Genomic DNA, 20746 nt, shown 5'->3' with positions numbered 1-20746 from the left:
CCAATATCTTTATTAAATGTTGACTCTAAAATTTTTTCTAAATTATTAGCAAACAGATTAGAAAAAGCACTTCCTTATATTATTTCGGAAGACCAGACAGGTTTTATTAAAGGCTGTTACTCTTTCTATAAGATTCGCACACTGTTAAATATTGTCTACACTCCTTCACAAAACGTTCCTGAGTGCGTTATTTCTTTAGATGCTGAAAAAGCCTTTGACAGAGTAGAATGGCCTTACTTATTTAAGGTGCTTGAAATGTTTAATTTTAGCTCGAAATTTATATCCTGGATTAAATTGTTATATCATTCTCCTATGGCCTCAGTTCGTACTAACTCTTTAAGTTCACCCTTTTTCCCTCTTTCTCGAGGTACTAGACAAGGTTGTCCTCTTAGTCCTTTATTATTTGATATTGCATTAGAACCTCTTGCAATTGCTATTCGAGAATCTCCAAATATTATTGGGATAACTCGGGGCCTAAAGTCCCATAAAATATCACTCTATGCTGATGACTTACTTTTATATATTTCTAATCCTCAAAAATCTATCCCTGCTGCTTTAGATTTATTAGCACAATTCAGTCTCTTTTCCGGTTACAAGTTAAATCTCAGTAACAGTGAACTTTTCCCGATTAATAAGCAACTTCCCTTGTATCATAACCTTCCGTTTAAATTGATTAATAATTATTTTTCATATTTTGGGATTAAAATTACTTGTAAACATAAAGATCTATTTAAGACTAATTTCTTACCCTTAATTGATCATATTACTCAACTTTCATTTAAATGGTCTCCATTATATTTAACTTTGATTGGTCGTATTAAGGCAGTTAAGATGTTTATTCTGCCAAAATTTTTATATGTATTTCAGGCATTACCGATTTTTGTTCCAAAATCATTTTTTGACAAAGTTGGCTCTAAAATTTCTTCATTTATTTGGCAAAATAAAAACCCGAGACTGAATAAAATACATTTACAGAAAGCTAAGAGAGATGGAGATATCGCATTACCTAACTTTAGATTCTATTATTGGGCAATTAATATTCAACATATGAAATTTTGGTTACTTGACCGAGATACACTATCCATTCCTCAATGGGTAGTATTGAAATTACAATCTGCTCAAGGTTATGCACTTGGCTCCATTTTAGGTTCTTCTCGTCCTTTTGATTTGAAACACCGGAAACTGGTTTGTAACCCGATAGTTAAATATACCTTACGTATTTGGTTTCAATTCAGAAAATTTTTCGATCTTAACCAATTTGGGCTTGCGATCCCTATTTTAGGTAGCATATTTTTTCCTCCCTCTTCCACGGATCGTGCTTTTCAAATTTGGAAGACTAAGGGTATTTCATGGTTTTTGGATTTATTTTTAGATGATTCCCCTATGTCTTTTGAACAATTATCTAATAAATATAACTTGCCAAGAATACATTTTTTTAGATATCTCCAAGTTAGAAATTTCCTAAGTACTATACTTTCTTCCTTTCTAACGCTCCCTCCTACATATATTTTAGATACTATAATTAATCTTAATCTATGTCAGAAAGGTGCAACAGCTATTATTTATAATATTATTATGAAACTTAGGAAAGCTCCATTTGATAAGATTAGGTCAGATTGGGAACAGGAATTGGGTTTTATTATTTCGGCGGATGACTGGGTGCAGATTTTACAACTGGTCAATACTTCCTCTATCTGTGCTAAACATTCCCTAATTCAATTTAAAGTTGTCCATAGAGCACATATGTCCAAAGATAAATTAGCTTGTTTCTACTCTCATATTAATTCTTTTTGTGACAGATGTCAGGGGGAGATAGCCTCTTTAACTCATATGTTTTGGTCCTGCCCTACTCTGGAAACTTTTTGGAGAGACATTTTTAATATTATCTCAAAGGTATTGAATATAGATATCTCTCCTCATCCTATTACTGCTATCTTTGGATTACCTAAAATTTCCAGTAATCTTTCTCCTTTAGCCCGTAGAATGATTGCATTTCTTACTTTAATGGCGAAAAGATGTATTTTACAACATTGGAAAGAGACTAATGCTCCAACTACGTTCGTTTGGTTTTCTCAGACGATATTATGCTTAAATTTGGAGAAAATTAGAAGTAATCTTTATGATTCTTCAGATAAATTCGAACAGACCTGGAGATCTTTTATTCAACATTTTCATTTAATGTAATTTTTTTTCTCTCAGTCCATATTTATATTCCCTTCTTGCCTTCTTTAACTGTTTTTAATGGAGGTCAGGTTTGAGGACGTGATTGTTTTAAGTTGTTTAACTCTACTTGATTCCTAGTTAGCCCATTGCTTTGCTTTGCTTTGCTTTTTCGATTAGTTGCACGATGTTTTTTTGGGGTTTTTTTTCTCTCTTTATTGATATTATATATATATATATATATATAAAATTAGTATACTATTATATCACCTTATGTTTAAATTGCACTGTTTATATTAATTTTTTCTCTCTGTATTAATATTTCCTGTAATATATTATATTCTAACAGTGTATTAGTGCCTATATGGTTTACCTTTTGTGTACTTATTCAATAAAAAGATTTAAAAAGAAAGAGTCCTATTACCTTTTATCTCTAATATATAAAAATGTGTTGTGATATGGGGTCGGGGAGCCTCTCTCTCTTGTGACTCCAACAGCTGTCAGCTCGTGTGCCCCAAATAAAGATTTTTGTATCTACCAGTTGCATTTCTCTGGTAACTTTGTTCACAGTCACGACAAACACCAGCAGGAAAATGAATCTCAGGACTGTAAATGGTACCATCTATGACATCAGAATCAGGTTTATTCTCACTGCATATGTCATGAAATTTGTTAACTTAGCAGCAGCAGTTCAATGCAATACATAATACAGAAGAGGAAAAATAATAAATAAGTAAAACAATTACAGTGTATTTATGTAGAATAGATTAAAAAATTGTGCAAAGACAGAAACATATATCAAAAAAGTGAGGTAGTGTTCACGGGTTCAATGTCCATTTAGGAATCGGATGGCAGAGGGGAAGAAGTTGTTCCTGAATCACTGGATATGTGCCTTCAGGCTTCTGTACCTCCTACCTGATGGTAACAATAAGAAAAGGCCATACCCTGGGTGCTGGAGGTCCTTAATAATGGACACTGCCTTTGAGACACCGCTCCCTGAAGATGTCCTGGGTACTTTGTAGGCTAGTACCCAAGATGGAGTCGGCTAAATTTATCCCCCTCTACAGCTTCTTTCGAAACTGTGCAGACAGTGATGCAGCCTGTCAAAATGTTCTCCACGGTACATCTACAGAAGTTTTTGAGTGTTTTTGTTGACATACCAAATCTCTTCAAACTCCTAATGTAGTCGTTGTCTTGCTTTCTTTATAGCTGCATCAAGATGTTGGGACCATGTTAGGTCCTCAGAGATCTTGACACCCAGGAACTTGAAACTGCTCACTCTCTCCACTTCTGATCCCTCTATGAGAATTGGTTTGTGTTCCTTCGTCTTACCCTTCCTGAAGTCCACAATCAGCTCTTTCATATTACTGATGTTGAGTGCCAGGTTGTTGCTGCATATCTCACTCCTATGTACCCTCATAGTTGGCATATCTCACTCCTATGTACCCTCTTGTCACCATCTGAGATTCTACCAACAATGGTTGTATCGTCATCAAATTTATAGATGGTATTTCAGCTGTGCCTAGCCACACAGTTATGTGTATATAGACAGCAGAGCAGTGGGCTAAGCACACACCCCTGGGGTGTGCCAGTTTTGATCATCAGCAAGGAGGATATGTTGTCACCAATCCACACAGATTGTGGTCTTCAGGTTAGGAAGTCGAGGATCCAATTGCAGAGGGAGGTACAGAGGCCCAGGTTCTGCAACCTCTCAATCAGGATTGTGGGAATGATGGTATTAAATGCTGAACTATAGTCGATGAACAGCATCCTGACATAGGTGTTTGTATTGTCCAGGTGGTCTAAAGCCGTGTAAAGAGCCATTGAGATTGCACCTGCCAGTGACCTATTGTGGCGATAAGCAAATTGCAATGGGTCCAGGTCCGTGCTGAGGCAGGAGTTCAATCTAGTCATGACTAATCTCTCAAGGCATTTCATCATTGTAGATGTAGATATGATGGTAGATCACTGCAGATATGACTCTTCATCTTTATGTTTTCAATATTTACTGCCTGTGTTGGCGCGTGGTTAAGGCGTCAGTCTAGTGATCTGAAGGTTGCTAGTTCGAGCCTCAGCTGAGGCAACGTGTTGTGTCCTTTAGCAAGGCCCTTAACCACACATTACTCTGCGACGACACCGGTGCCAAGCTGCATCGCCCCTAGTGCCCTTCCCTTGGACAACATCTGTGGCGTGGAGAGAGGAGACTTGCAGCATGGGCAACTGCCAGTCTTCCATACAATCTTGCCCAGGCCTGTGCCCTGGAAACACGAGACTAACGGCTGCCTATTATGATTATATTATTTACTGCCTATTTATTTTTTTCTCTTTTGTATTTATACATTTTGTCATCTTTTGCACACTGGTTGTCCGCCCTGTTGGTGCAGTCTTTCATTGATTAGCAGTGGACCAATCAGTTCAGGGGGAGGGGGAGGGGGAGAGCTTCGCACAGTTCAGGTTTAAAAACTGGAGCATTTCATGGGGCTTGGCGCATTAGCGGCAGACCAATCAATTCATGATTCATTAGCAGGAGCAAATAAAAGTAAAGCAGGGTCAGAGCAGAGTAGCCATTGTGTGAGTGGACCAGTGTAGGAGTGGGAACTTGAGGCTTTGGCGAGGAAGCACAGGTAAGTAGCAGGTAAGGCTTTTGTAGTGGATTGAATAAAAAGTCACTAAATTACAGCAAATTAAATAAAGTAGGGATGATGCGGGACCAGGTGATCTGCATGATGTGGGAGCTGGTGGACCCCATTGTGGTTCCTGGTGACCATATCTGCAGCAGGTGTTGGCTGCTCGAGGAACTCAGGCTCAAAGTTGATGACCTGGAATCTGAGCTTCAAACACTGCAGCACATCAGAGAGGATGTTACCCGGATTCTCTGTTTTGGGAGGCAGTCACACCGATTAGATTAGCTGCCTCAAATTCGGTCTATGGTCAAGGCTAAGGGGGTACAAGTGAGGCAGGTACTGGGATCCAAGAGACAGTGCTGGAGGAGCCTCAGCCCTTGAGCTTGTCCAACAGGTTTGAGATACTTGCTCCCTGTGTGGATGAGAGTGGGGCTATAGGAAGGATGAGCAAACTAACTGTGGCATCATAGTTCAGGGAGCCATTCAACAGGGGAGAAAGAAGAGAGATGTAGTGGTAATTGGGGATAGTATAGTCAGGAGAGTAGACAGAGTTCTCTGGCACGACCCAAAGGCTGTGTTTCTTGCCTGGTGCCCGGGTTCAGGACATCTTATCAGACATGAAGGAATTTGCAGTGGGAGGGGAAGATCCAGTTGTCGTGGTCCACGTGGGAACGAAGAAAGAGGTTCTGCTGAGGGAATTAGAGCAGCTAGGGACCAAATTAAAAAGCAGAACCAAAAAGGTGGTAATCTCTGGATTACTACCTGAGCCACATGCAAATTGGCATAGGGTCAAGAAAATTGGAGAGTTAAACGCATAGCTCAAGGATAGGTGTGGGAGAAGTGGGTTTGAATTCATGGGAAATAGACACCAGTATTCGGGAAGGCGGGAGCTGTACCAATGGGACGGGCTCCACCTGAACCGTGATGGGACCTGGATCCGAGTGAATCACATAACTAGGGCTGTGGATAAACTAAGTAGTAGGAGAGTGGGTTCAACAGATTGGAGGGATAAAGTAAAAAAACAGAAAAGTGTGGATAAAGATAAAGAAAAATCAAAAGATAAAAAAGAGAAAAGTAAGAGTGGAGTGAAGAAAAGTCAAGTACAAAAGAGAAAAAGATTACAAGATTTTAAAAGCACAAGAATGTAAGGGTACTTTATTTGAATGCCATAGTATTCAAAACAAGGTAGTGAACTTGTGGCACAAATCAGTACAAAGGGGTATGATTTAGTGGCCATTACAGAGACATGGTTGCAAGGTGCAGAGGATTGAGAATCAAATATCCAAGAATATTAGGTAATACAGAAAGATAGGCAGGTGGGGTAGTGCTCTTAATTAAAGGTGAAATCAGGGTTATAGTGAAACGATACAAGATCTAAGGAGCAGAGTGTTGAATCCATCTGGGTAGAAATTAGGAATAGTAAACAGAAAAAAATCACTGGTGGGAGCTGTCTATCAGCCACCGAATAATAACATTACAGTGGCACAGGCAATAAATGGAGAAATATCTGAGGCAAGTAAGAATGGAACAGCAGTTATCATGGGGGACTTTAACTTGCACATAGATTGAGTGAATCAAGTTGGTCAAGGCAGTCTGGTCCTGTACAATGAGACAGGTAAAATTAGTCATCTTGTAGTTAGGGATCCTCTTGGAAAGAGTGATCACAGTATGATTGAGTTTCTCATACAAATGGAGGATGCAATAGTTCGATCTAAAACCAGTGTATTATGCCTAAACAATGGAGACATTGTGATGAAGGAGGATTTAGCTAGTGTAGACTGGGAACTCAAGATATATGGTGGGACTTTTGGGAAACAGCAGAAGACTTTCAAAGAGATTTTTGACAGTGCTCATCAAAAGTATATTCCAGTTAAAAGCAAGAACAGTAAGGGCAGGGAGAGCCAGCCTTGGATAACTAAGGAAATAAAAGACATCAAACTAAAAGCTCATGCATACAAAGCTGCCAACAGTAGTGGGAAACTGGAAAATTGGGAAAATTTTAAGACCATAAGACAAAGGAGCAGAAGTCAGCCATTCAGCCCATCGAGTCTCCTCTGCCATTTGATCATGAGCTGATCCATTCTCCCATTTAGCCCCACTCCCCCACCTTGTCACCATAACCTTTGATGCCCTGGCTACTCAGATACATATCAATCTCTGCCTTAAATACACCCAATGACTTGGCCTCCACTGCTGCTCGTGGCAACAAATTCCATAGATTCACCACCCTCTGGCTAAAAAAATTTCTTCGCATCTCTGTTCGGAATGGGCGCCCTTCAATCCTTAAGTCATGCCCTCTCGTACTAGACTCCTCCATTATGGGAAACAGCTTTGCCACATCCACTGTCCATGCCTTTCAACATTCAAACTGTTTCTATGAGGTCCCCCCTCATTCTCCTAAACTCCAAGGAATACAGTCCAAGAACGGACAAACGTTCCTCATATGTTAACCCTCTCAATCCTGGAATCATTCTCGTGAATCTTCTCTGTACCCTCTCCAACGTCAGCACATCCTTTCTTAAATAAGACCACAACTGCCCACAGTCCTCCAAGTGAGGTCTCACCAGTGCCTTATACAGCCTCAACATCACATCCCTCCTCCTATACTCTATTCCTCTAGAAATTAATGCCAACATTGCATTCGCCTTCTTCACCACTGACTCAACCTGGAGGTTAAACTTAAGGGTATCCTGCACGAGGACTCCCAAGTCCCATTGCATCTCAGAACTTTGAATTCTTTCCCCATTTAAATAATAGTCTGCCCGTTTATTTCTTCTGCCAAAGTGCGTAACCATACGCTTTCCAACATTGCATTTCATTTGCCACTTCTCTGCCCATTCTTCCAATCTATCCAAGTCTCTCTGCAGACTCTCTGTTTCCTCAGCACTACCGGCCCCTCCACCTATCTTCATATTGTCAGCAAACTTAGCCACAGAGCCATCTATTCCATAATCCAAATCATTGATGTGCAACGTAAAAAGAAGCGGCCCCAACACAGACCCCTGTGGAACAACACTGGTAACCGGCAGCCAACCAGAAAAGGATCCCTCATTCCCACTCTGTTTCCTGCCAATCAGCCAACGCCCTATCCACGTAACTTTCCCGTAATTCCATGGGCTCTTATCTAAGTAAGTAACCTCATGTGTGGCACCTTGTCAAAGCCGGTCTGAAAATCCAAATATACAACATCCACTGCATCTCCCTTGTCTAGCCTACTTGTAATTTCCTCAAAAAATTGTAATAGGTTTGTCAGGCAAGATTTTCCTTTAAGAAATCCATGCTGAGTTCTGCCTATCTTGTCATATGCCTCCAGGTACTCCGTAACCTCATCCTTGACAATCGACTCCAACAACTTCCCAACCACCAGTGTCAAGCTAACAGGTCTATAATTTTCTTTTTGCTTCCTTGCCTTTTCTTAAATAGCGGAGTGACATTTGCAATCTTCCAGTCCTCCAGAACCATGCCAGAATCTATCGACTTTCGAAAGATCATCGCTAATGCCTCCGCAATCTCCACAGCTACTTCCTTCAGAACATGAGGGTGCATTCCATCTGGTCCAGGAGATTTATCTACCTTTAGACTATTCAGCTTCCTGAGTACTTTCTCTGTCGTAATTGTGACTGCACACACTTCTCTTCCCTGCCACCCTTGAGTGTCCGGTATACTGCTGATGTCTTCCTCAGTGAAGGCTGATGCAAAATACTCATTCAATTCCTCTGTCATCTCCTTATCTCCCATTACAATTTCTCCAGCATCATTTTCTATCGGTACTATATCTACTCTCACCTGTCTTTTACTCTTTATATACTTGAAAAAGCTTTTAGTATCCTCTTTGATATCATTTGCTAGCTTCCTTTCATAGTTCATCTTTTCCCTTTTAATGACCTTCTTAGTTTCCTCCTGTAAGCTTTTAAAAACTTCCCAATCCTCTGTCTTCCCACTAATTTTTGCTTCCTTGTATGCCTTCTCCTTTGCTTTAACTTTGGCTTTGACTTCCCTTGTCAGCCACAGTTGCATCCTTTTCCTATTCAAAAATTTCTTCTTTTTTGGAATATACCTGTCTTGCACCTGGCTCTGCCATCCTTCCCATCAGCGTCCCTTTCCAGTCAACTTTGGCCAGTTCCTCTCTCATGCCACTATAATTTCCTTTACTCCACTGAAATACCGACACATCGGATTTCGGCTTCTTTTTTTTCAAATTTCACAGTGAACTCAATCATGTTATGATCACTGCCTCCTAAGGGTTCCTTCACCTCAATCTCTCTAATCACCTCCGGTTCATTACACAATACCCAATCCAGTACAGCCGATCCCCTAGTGAGCTCAACAACAAGTTGTTCTAAAAAGCCATCTCGGAGACATTCTACAAATTCTCTCTTGAGATCCAGTGCTGACCTGCTTTTCCCAATCCACTCGCATGTTAAAATCCCCCACAATTATCATAACACTGCCCTTCTGACAAGCCTTTTCTATTTCCTGTTGTAATTTGTAGTCCACATCACTGCAGCTGTTTGGAGGCCTGTATATAACTGCCATCAGGGTCCTTTTACCCCTGCGATTTCTTAGCTCAACCCATAAAGATTCTGCACCTTAAAAAGCAACAAAGAACCACAAAGTGAGCAATAAAGAAAAGGAAGCTAGATTATGAAAGTAAACTTTTTTATAATTATATAAAGCAGAAAGGGTGGCTAAAGTGAACCTTGGAGGACAAGAAGGGGGAATTGATATTGGGTGATGGGGAAAGGACTGAGGCTTTGAATGACTATTTTGTGTCAGTCTAATATGACAAAGAGTTGTTATGGATGCAATGGGAGGTGAGGACCTCGATACAATAGCTGTCACTAAAGAGGTAATGCTGAGCAAACTTGTGCGCCTGAAGATAGACAAGTTCCCTGGTCCTGATGGAATGCATCCCAGGGTACCGAAAGAAATGACAGAAGTTATAGTAGAGGCTTTGGTGATAATTTACCAAAATTCTTTGGACTCTGGGCAGGTCCCGGTAGATTGGAAGATGATGAATGTCACACCACTGTTCAAAACAGAATGTAAGCAAAAGACAGATAACTATAGGCCAGTTAGTTTAACATCTGTAGTTGGGAAAATGCTTGAAGCTATCATTAAAGAAATAGCGAGGCATCTGGGAAGAAATGGATCCATCAGGCAGATGCAGCATGGATTCAGCAAAGGCAGGTCCTATTTGAAAAATTTACTGGAGTTCTTTGAGGATATAACAAGTGCAGTAGAAAGAGGGGAACAGATGGACATTATTTACTTGGATTTCCAGAAGGTGTTCGATAAGGTGCTGCATAAGACTTAACCACAAGATAAGGATGCATAGAGTTGGGGTGATAATTGTGCTGAAGATATGAAGAGTCTGTGTGTGTGTGTGTGTGTGTGTGTGTGTGTGTGTGTGTGTGTGTGTGTGTATACACATACATCTAGATAGAAAGGTTAAGTGAGTGGGCAAAGGTCTGGCAGATGGAGTACAATGTTGGTAAATGCGAGGTCATCCACTTCGGAAGGAAAAATGAAAGAGCAGATTATTATTTAAGTGGTAAGAAATTGCAGCATGTTGCTGTGCAGAGGGACTTGGGAGTGCTTGTGCATGAATAACAAAAGGTTGATTTGCAGGTACAGCAGGCTATCAAGAAGACAAATGGAATGTTGGCCTTCATCGCAAGAAGGATTGAATTTAAGAGTAGGGAGGTTATGCTGCAGGGTACTGGGTACTGGTGAGGCCACACTTGGAGTACTGTGTGCAGTTCTGGCTCCATACTTGAGGAAGGATGTACTGGCTTTGGAGGCTGTGCAGAGGAGGTTCACCAGGTTGATTCCAGAGATGAGGGGGTTAGACTATGAGGAGAGATTGGGTCGCCTGAAACTGTACTCACTGGAATTCAGGCTGAGAGGAGATCTTGTAGAAAGATATAAAATTATGAAAGGGATAGATAAGATAGAGGCAGGAAAGGTGTTTCCACTGGTAGGTGAGACTAGAACTAGGGGACATAGCCTCAAGATTGGGGGAGTAGATTTAGAACGGAGATGAGGAGGAACTGTTTCTCCCAGAGTGTGGTGGATCTGGAATTCTCTGCTTAATGAAACAATGGAGGCTACCTCAGTAAATATATTTGAGATAAGGTTGGATAGATTTTTGCATAGAAGGAGAATTAACGGTTATGGTGAAAAGGCAGGTAGGTGGAGATGAGTCCATGGCCAGATCAGCCATGATCTTATTGAATGACAGAGTAGGTTCAAAAGGACAGATGGCTGACTCCTGCTCCTATTTCTTATGTTCTTATGATTCTATTGTGGTTATGGGATTTATTGAGTATGCCCACAAGGAAATGAATCTCAGGGTTGTGTATGGTGACAAATGTAATTTGATAATAAATTTAATTTGAACTGGCCTGTAATTCCCAGGATTAGCTGTATTACTTCTCTTGAACAAAGGAAAATGTTTTTCAAAAGTTCCAACACTGCCTCTTTCTTAACTTTGACAGGCTCTAGCATATTAGCCTGTCTGATGCTGACCTCACATTCATTAAGGTTCCTTTCACTGGTGAACACTGAATCAAAGTTTTCATTTAGGACTCCAGCAACAATTCCTTTTCTATCTCTGACTGCCTGGCTGAGGAGTGCAGGGTAGGGCCATTTATGACTGAGATGAGGAGATTACACATCACTGAATGTGGGATGAATCACTGGAATTATTTACTCCAGGAAAGTTGTGGCCAACTTTGTTCATTCAAAACAGATAAACATATTTATAGATATGAAGAAAACATGCTTCCATAAGTGAGGTTTTACTATCTCCCTGTGAAAAGCAAATCCTTAAATTTTATTTTAATACACTGATTACCAGGATTCCAAAGTCACTGGCAAGGCAAGCATTATGTCTCCACAGGTTTTTGGAGACTAAGTTTGAATATATTTAATGCTGAGAAAGATTTTGGGAAGAAGGTAACATGCCTTGAGCAGAAATGTACAACATCTATTCAGTTCCAGACTGATTGAATACAGAGCAAACATATATTTTCCTTGTATATGGTTGATAATCCAGGCAATTGATTCTATTGTGCTTATTGAATTTATTGAGCATGCACACAAGAAAATTAATCTCAGGGCTGTATACGGTGACCTTTATATACTTTTAAATTTGAACTTTGATATCAACTGATTCATTCTATGGATGCAAGTAGCAAGTAAGGAATGCTTAAGTAAGGGGATGGTAAACACAGCCAGGAAAATTCCACGCGTGCCCAAAGAGCAGAATTAGGCCATTTGGCCCATCAAATCTGCTCCAGCATTCCATAACACCAATAGATTAACGTGTGCAAGTGCTTCACCTGGAACCACTGTTTAGTACTCTGGTGGTGGTGGAATAACACCTCGCACAGAAAAAAAAAATCTAATTTTATAAAGCCTGACATCTTAAATTTAAAGAATGTGTGTCCAAAATTCAGATTCAAAACTTTGCGGGCACCACATTCGAACACGCGAAATCTCCATACCAGAGTCTTGAACACATGAAGGGGTAAAGAGTGGTGGACAGAACAATCTAGTGGGAAAGTGGACCAGTTCCATCTGCACTTAACGTCACATAAGATGAATCAAAATTAGCATCAAAAGGTAGAATTCATTTGGATCTTTAAGTTACGACTACCTATTCCCCAACCCAAAGTAGAACAGTAGAGGAAATGCACAAAAGCAAGGAGTTTGGAAAATATTACCAAGATCAGTCTTGCAAATAAATAAGTGTTGACTGACTAAAATAAAAGCCGATGTAGAGCCCCAGCCCTGTAACATTGTAGGGATGCCTGAGTAGATTGCAGCCAAGCTAGTCTGTGTAGTGACAGCAGCTGAGACACAGTTCAATGCTCTCAAGATTCTGCATTTTTTTGCTATTCAGTCATGCATTTTTGTTATTGTTGAAAGCACTGTGGAATTACATTGCAGAAGATGAAGACCTTGGTGGTCCTTCAAGAACTGGAGCAAAATAGCCAGGTTCTTTGTTTGTGAGGAGAATGTAACCCATTTGGCCATTCAAACAAGAAATAAAAGCAACAGGCTTAGAAAGAGGGGCAATAGAAATAAAAAAGAAAAAGAAAATAGCTCAGGTCTAATTACATTTACCAGCATTTCATTTAGCCAGCAACAGGCAAACAATTTCTTGCTGAAATTCTCTTGGTGAATATTAAGATGCAAAATGCTGATTAAACTTGTTTGAACTCATCTGAACATTTATGAAACAGCCAAGCAGATTTGCTCATGAATACCACACAGCCAAATACAAAAACACTCAGTTTTTCCCAAACAAATTTACAGCATCTGTAATGATGACAATCAAGGTTTTGGTTTCCTTAGCTGCAAGTTTTCAGAGTTTGAAAAATTCCCAAACTTCACATTTATAAACAACATTCAACATTCCATAGACTAGATTCATATACAACACTCCATGTGGGAAGCAATGCAAACCGTGACCAAACAATGCTCACCTAATTCATCATAGGAAGGAGAGGGACAGGTAAATTCCCCACAAACACACTGCACAATAACCTAATTACTTTAAAATGCAGTAGAATAACAGTATACCAATAATTGGCTTGTAAGGAAGATAGCTAAGGGGAAAGTAGAATACAAAATAAATACTACATGAAACAAAAACATCAAAAGCTTCAGGGGACTCCAAAAAGGAAAACATTAGCAAAAGTTAATTTGCATCCTTTAAATATAGGATGAGAAAAATATATTTGAGTAGTAAGAAAAAGCAGCAAAATTGAACATATTTTGTGCGTGTTTTCATAGAAGTCAAAACTTAATAGAAGAAAGCTTCCAAAAAAAAGTTACAAGAGTGAATAAGGATCAAAAAGAAATTGTCACTGAAGAAACAGCAACTAAAAGATTAAGATAATAAATCCCCACAACCTAATGACACATTTTTTTGGAATCCAAAGGTGATAGCTAAGTTTTCTTTGGATTCTTACAAACTTCCATAAATTCCAAGTTTCCAGATTGGAAATGAGTAAATGCCAAGATGGTAGCACTAGTGACTGCAGAGATTGAGACAACAGAGTTTATGTTCTCAAATATGAAGAGCAGGAGAGAATCTCAGTGAAACTAACTACTGACAGGACTGGACAGACCATCTCCATGGGAAGACTTTCCAGTGGTCAGGAACTCTAGAATGAGGTGTCATAACTTAAGGATACAGGGCAGACCATACAGGACGGACTATTCAGGACTGACAAGAGGATTAGGGTTGGGTTAGATTTATTCACCAGAGTGGTAAACCTTGAAATAACCCCTATGGACAGCAGTTAAGACCAAATCATTAAATATAATTAAGGAGTTAGGTATGGTGTTACTGGCTAAATAGATCATGGGACATGGGGAATAAATTTGAATGATCAGACATACTAAATGTAGAACAAACTCAAGGCTGAATGGCTTAAATCCTATGTTTTTACCTCAGAAATGAAAAAAGAAATCAGAAAGGGAGAAGCAGTGAAATTAGACCATAAGACAAAGGAGCAGAAGTCCGCCATTTGGCCCATTGAGTATGCTCCGCCATTTTATCATGAGCTGATCCATTCTCCCATTTAGCCCCACTCCCCCGCCTTCTCACCATAACCTTTGATGCCCTGGCTACTCAGATACCTATCAATCTCTGCCTTAAATACACCCAATGACTTGGCCTCCACTGCCACCCGTGGCAACAAATTCCATAGATTCACCACCCTCTGGCTAAAAAAATTTCTTCGCATTTCTGTTCTGAATGGGCGCCCTTCAATCCTTAAGTCATGCCCTCTCATACTAGACTCCCCCATCATGGGAAACAACTTTGCCACATCCACTCTGTCCATGCCTTTCAACATTCGAAATGTTTCTATGAGGTCTCCCCTCATTCTTCTAAACTCCAAGGAATATAGTCCAAGAGTGGACAAACGTTCCTCATATGTTAACCCTCTCATTCCCAGAATCATTCTAGTGAATCTTCTCTGTACTCTCTCCAACGTCAGCACATCCTTTCTTAAATAAGGAGACCAAAACTCCCCACAGTATTCCAAGTGAGGTCTCACCAGCGCCTTATAGAGCCTCAACATCAAATCCCTGCTCCTATACTCTATTCCTCTAGAAATGAATGCTAACATTGCATTCACCTTCTTCACTACTGACTCAACCTGGAGGTTAACTTTAAGAGTATCCTGTACGAGGACTCCCAAGTCACGTTGCATCTCAGAACTTTGAATTCTTTCCCCATTTAAATAATAGTCTGCCTGTTTATTTCTTCTGCCAAAGTGCATAACCATACACTTTCCAACATTGTACTTCATTTGCCACTTCTCTGCCCATTCTTCCAATCTATCCAAGTCTCCCTGCAGACTCTCCGTTTCCTCAGCACTACCGGCCCCTCCACCTATCTTCATATCGTCAGCAAGCTTAGCCACAAAGCCATCTATTCCATAATCCAAATCATTGATGTACAATGTAAAAAGGACCGGCCCCAACACAGACCCCTGTGGAACACCACTGGTAACCGTCAGCCAACCAGAAAAGGATCCCTTTATTCCCACTCTGTTTCCTGCCAATCAGCCAACGCTCTATCCACGTATGTAACTTTTCAGTAATTCCATGGGCTCTTATCTTGTTAAGTAGCCTCATGTGTGGCACCTTGTCAAATTCTAGAAAAGTTACTAAAAGGGAGGGGGTTATTAGATGTTTTAGTAAGGTAAAGGTAGACCAGGGCTTTATAAGATTCATCCCAGTCTACTGTAGAAATGGGGTGTTAGTTTGAGGAAGGGGTAGAGATTGCTGCAGTTCAGACAGCTTTTTCAGTTTCACTGGCCACAGATGAGGTGCCTAATAACTGTGGTACCCTTATTCCAGAAGGGCATCTGGATAAACTAGATAATTACAGGCATACTGAGGTAGAGATGGTAATGCAAAAAGAGGGATAGGACTAAAGACAGAGATGAATGAAAGAAAACAACAGGAATTCTGCAGATGCTGGAAATTCAAGCAACACACATCAAAGTTGCTGGTGAACGCAGCAGGCCAGGCAGCATCTGTAGGAAGAGGTGCAGTCGACGTTTCAGGCCGAAAACCTTCGTCAGGATGAATGAAAGAAAATAGTTTTGTTGGGGAAATCTGTCAGACCAATATAATTGAATTTTTCAACGAGGAAAGAAAACATACAGCTGAGACAATCTAGCTGACATGGCAGTCTCGTCAAGACCACTGATAACATCCCAAAGTGACTGGTCCAATGGGTTAAAGATGGGTATTCACCACAAATTAGCAAATTTAATTGAAAATTGTCTTGGAGCTGTTAAGGGCAATGGTGGAGGATTGCTTTTGCTATGGAAGGCTGTGACTGGTGGTTTGCAATAATGATCCCTACAGAAAACTGCTTCTTGTAGATACTAACAACTAGGATATGAATGTAGAAGGTATGGTGAATAGCAAGTTTGTCAATTACGAAAATTGGTAGCATTTCGTATATGCAGATGATGATAGGTTACAGGATGACATTGATCATTTGATAAAATGGGAAGAGTAACAGCAAAATTTAATCGTGATCCAGTGTGGGGTGATGCATATTGGAGGGGCTGGGTTAGCAAGATTAGATCATACACAATTCACATCAAAGCTTTGGGTATGGAGGAATAGAATCCCTCAAGCTGGTGGCAAAAGGAGACAAGGTGGTGAAGGCATAATGGATACTTGCCTTCATTTGCTGTGACATGGTACACAAGAGCACAGAGGTCATAGTATAACTTTATAAAACATTGGTTAGGCCACAGTTCAAGTAATGTGTCAAATAGAAGAATACATTTTAGAAAGATACAAGTGCATTGAACTTTCATCAGAACATTGCCTGGGATGGAGCATTTCAGATACACTCAAGACCATACAGGCTGTACTTGTTTGCAGGCCAACAGGAGGAGACCCAATAGAGGAATACAAAATTCAGAAGGGCATTGGTAAAGTAGATAGGACAAAAGCATTTGCTTAAGTTTAAGTAAAGGACAAAAGGTTTAGAGGGGCTCCAAGAATGAACTGTTACCACCTAGAGGGTGGTTGAAATCTGTCCAATGTTTAGTACCTACATGAGCCCTTGAATTGCCAAGAGACAGAATACTATGTAGTATGTTCTGGGTAAAGGGACAAGGACAGATATAGCCTTGCTGCTCAATATGAACATGGTTGATTGGTCAGTCCTTTACAAAGGTTCACAAGATTGATTGCCAGGATATCGGTTTTTGCCATGCAGAAAGATTAAATAGACATAATCCTATATTTCAATCTTATGAATGAGAGTATTGCAGAGTTCTCATGGCATTTTACAGGAAAATTCTTTTGCATAAATAGGTGTTCAGAAGTAAAGGTTTATGGCAAAGGAATAGAATAACTATGATTTCTAACCAATGAGGTGCCACAGGGATCAGTACTGTCCACCCCATCTGTTGAATTATGGCAAATTATGTGATGAAATTTCTTCAGCTGAGGGCCAGTAACTCTTTGGAATTCACTATTCAACATTAGAATGAAGTAGAAGCTCAGTCTCCAACTATATAGATCAGATTGACAGCTGGTGACCAGTGGTGTGCCATGGAGATCGGTGCTGTATCCATTATTGTTTGCCATCTGTAATAATGATTTAAATGAGAACGTAGTCCGTACAGTGAGTAAATCTGAAGATAACACTCATAATGAACAGTGACAAAGGTTATGTAAAATTCCCATAGGCTCTGGATCAACTGGGAAAGTGAGCCAAGAAAGGGCAGATGAAATTTTTGCAAAATGCTACATTTTGGGTATTAAGATGAGGGCAGTAAACAGCAGGGCCCTGCAGAGCAACACACACACAGACACACACACACACACGCACGCACAGACACACACACGCACGCACGCACGCACACACGCAGACAGCAGGCCAGGCAGCATCTACGCACAGGAATAAACAGTCAACATTTCAGAAACGTTTCAGACTAGAAAGGAAGGGGGAAGATGCCAGAATAAAAAGGTGGGGAACAGGAAGGAGCTCTAACTGGAAAGTGAAAGGTGAAACTCCAGGTGGGTGAGGGAGAGGGATGATGAGACTGGGATGCAGAAGGTGGAAAATGTAAGGGCAGGAGAATGGACTGTGGGAGAAATGGAAGGGCACCAAGGTGAAGTGATGAACAGGTGAGAAGATGTAAAAGGGGAGACACAATGGGGAATTGATGGGCTCTGGAAAGTGTTGTAGAACAGAAACCTAGGGATACAAGTATGTGGCTCCCAAAGTATAATTTGGATGAGGGAATTGAGAGCTTCGTGGATAAGTTTACAGATCATACAAAGATAGGTGCAGAAGCAGGTAGCACTGAGGAAGCAGGAAAACTCCAAAGGACAGACAGATTGGGGGAATGGGCAAAGAAATGGCTGATGGAATATAGTATAGGAAAGTGTATAGTCATGCACTTTGGTAGGATTAAAATCATATAGTATTTTCTAAATGGGGAGAAAATTCAAAGATCAGAAGTGGAAAGGGACTTGGGAGTTCTCATGCAGGATTTGACGTACTCTGAACAGCTTTGGGCCCCTTATCTAAAAAGGATGTGCTGGCCTTACAGCGTGTCTAGAAGCGGTTCAAGAGAATGATTTTGGGACTGGAGGGGTTAATGTATCAGGAGCTTTTGATTACTCTGGGCCTGTACTGGCTGGAGTTTAGACGAATGAGGGATCTCACTGAAACCTTTCAATGAGAAAGGTAAAGTGGACTGAGAGGAACTTATAATGAGGGAGTCTAGGACTAGAGAGCACAGCTTCAGAATACAGGAACATTCCTTTAGAACAGAGATGAGGAGAAATTTCTTTAGACAAAGAGTGGTAAATCTGTGGAATTCATTACCAGAGATGGCTGTGAAGGCCAAGTCATTGACTATGTTTAAAGTTGGTAGTTTCTTGGTTAGTCAGGGCATCAAAGGTTACAGAAAGAAGGCAGGAAAATGGGGTTGTGAAGGATAAAATAAAATCAACCTTGATAGAATGGTGAGCAGACTCGATAGGCCAAGTTGTCTAATTCTGTTATGTCTAACTGTCCCATTAAAATTCAAAGTAAATTTATTGTCAAAGTACATATATGTCACCATATACAACCCTGAGGTTTATTTTATGGCAGGCATACTCAATAAATCCACAGAATAACCATAAGTCAATGAAAGACCACACCAACATGGGTGTTCAACCAATGTACAAAAGACAACAAATTGTACAAATTCAAAAGAAATAATAATAAACAAATCTCAAGAACATCAGATGAAAAGTCCTCGAAAGTGAGTCTATAGGCTGTGGGAGCATTTCATTGACGGGACAAGTGAAGTGATCCATTTTGGTTCAGGAGCCTGATGTTTGAGGGGTAATAACTGTTCCTGAACCCGATGGCAAGTCCTGAAGAGCTGCCTGCACCTTCTTTCTGATGGCAACATTGAGAAGAGAGCATGACCTGGGTGGTGAGGTCCCTGATGATGAATACTACTTTTCTGCAACAACACTCCATGGAGATTTGCTCAATAGCAGGGAGGGCTTTACCCAGAGTGGACTGGGCCGTATCCACTACTTTCTGAAGGAATTTTTGTTCAAGGACATTGGTGTTCCCACACCAGGCTGCGATGCATGTTGCACCACAAGGTTGTGTGCTTATCCCCCTGCTCTACTCACATTACACTTATGACTATGAGATGAAGTACAGCTCTAATCCTATATTCACGTTCACTGTTGTAGGCCGAATCAAAGGTGGTGACGGATCAGCATATCGGAGGGAGATTGAAATCTGATTGAGTGGTGCCACAACAACTTCTTACTCAATGTCAGCGAGACCACGGAGCTGATTATTGACTTCAGAAAAAGGAACCAGAGGTCCACGTGCCAATCCTCGCATTAGGGGATCAGAGGTGGAGAGGGTCAGCAACTTAAAATTTCTCAATGTTATTATCTTGGAGGACCTGTCCTTGGCCCAGCACATAAGTGCAATTACAAAGAAACCACGGCAGCACCTCTACTTCCTTAGGAGTTTGTGGAAATTTGGCTTGACATCCAAGACTCTGACAAACATCTATAGATGGCAAGCATATTGACATCAAAGGTTTTCCCCAAGAGCAGGGAGTCCAAGAGTGCATGGGTTTAAGGTGAAAGAAGAAAGATTTAAAGAAGCTCTAAGAGTCAATTTACTGTTCCCTCCTGCCCACTCAGAAAGTAGGCATTTGTATGAGGCTGGCAGAGGAAGTGGGATGGCAGACACAATTATAACATTTAAACTAATAGGACAGGTTTATCGGGATAAGGGCCAAATGCAAGAAGATATGCTTAGGTCAGGTCAACACAGACAAGTACAGCTATGGACCTGTTTCCATGTTGCATAACTTTCTTTCAGTTTTAGGAGAATCAAATGTATGAGAATTAATACCACAAAAGGTATTAAAGCAGGTGATAGCGACTGAATAGCTGGATTGTATTCTTATTTCATATGTTCTCATCACAAATATAAGCAAACACCAGTAGATTACAGCACACACATATACTCACAGATCAGACACAACTGGTACTCTACAACAACACCAGTGCTGATAAAAGTTCTTTTGAAATCATTTTGGAGACAAATGCTTCCAGATTCCCATTATTTGTAAAAATAACTTCAACATCGATTAAAAATAGCAAATATTGTGAAATACACTGTGTCAGTGCATCGACCAGAGGACTTCAATTAGAAATAACTGTTTTATTTAGTTGCCTATACATAGAAACACACAGAAGAGTTAAAATGAACATTAATCCAGCTCTAGTTGGAATGGCCAGCGAGTTGTGTGGATATAGAAGCAGTCAGTCTATCTGGGAAAGAAAAAACGACCTGGAACATCCACCAAACCTCAACAGACTGAAGTTGGTCTGTTTCAGTCACTCATCTTGCAAGAGGCATC

The 20746-nt window shown here is 40.5% G+C and overlaps 1 protein-coding gene across 3 annotated transcripts in view; it reads right to left on the bottom strand.

The window, feature by feature from the left end:
* The window catches only part of gpc4 (glypican 4), a 183150-nt gene that overhangs the window by 161745 nt on the left and 659 nt on the right, over positions 1 to 20746 (bottom strand). The gene's annotated exons all lie outside the window — the stretch shown is intronic.

The sequence above is a fragment of the Mobula birostris genome, chromosome 10 (genome assembly GCF_030028105.1).
Source record: "Mobula birostris isolate sMobBir1 chromosome 10, sMobBir1.hap1, whole genome shotgun sequence".
In the NCBI taxonomy this organism is placed as follows: domain Eukaryota; kingdom Metazoa; phylum Chordata; class Chondrichthyes; order Myliobatiformes; family Myliobatidae; genus Mobula; species Mobula birostris.
Note: the sequence above shows the minus strand (reverse complement) of the source record. Positions and strands in the feature narration are given on the sequence as shown.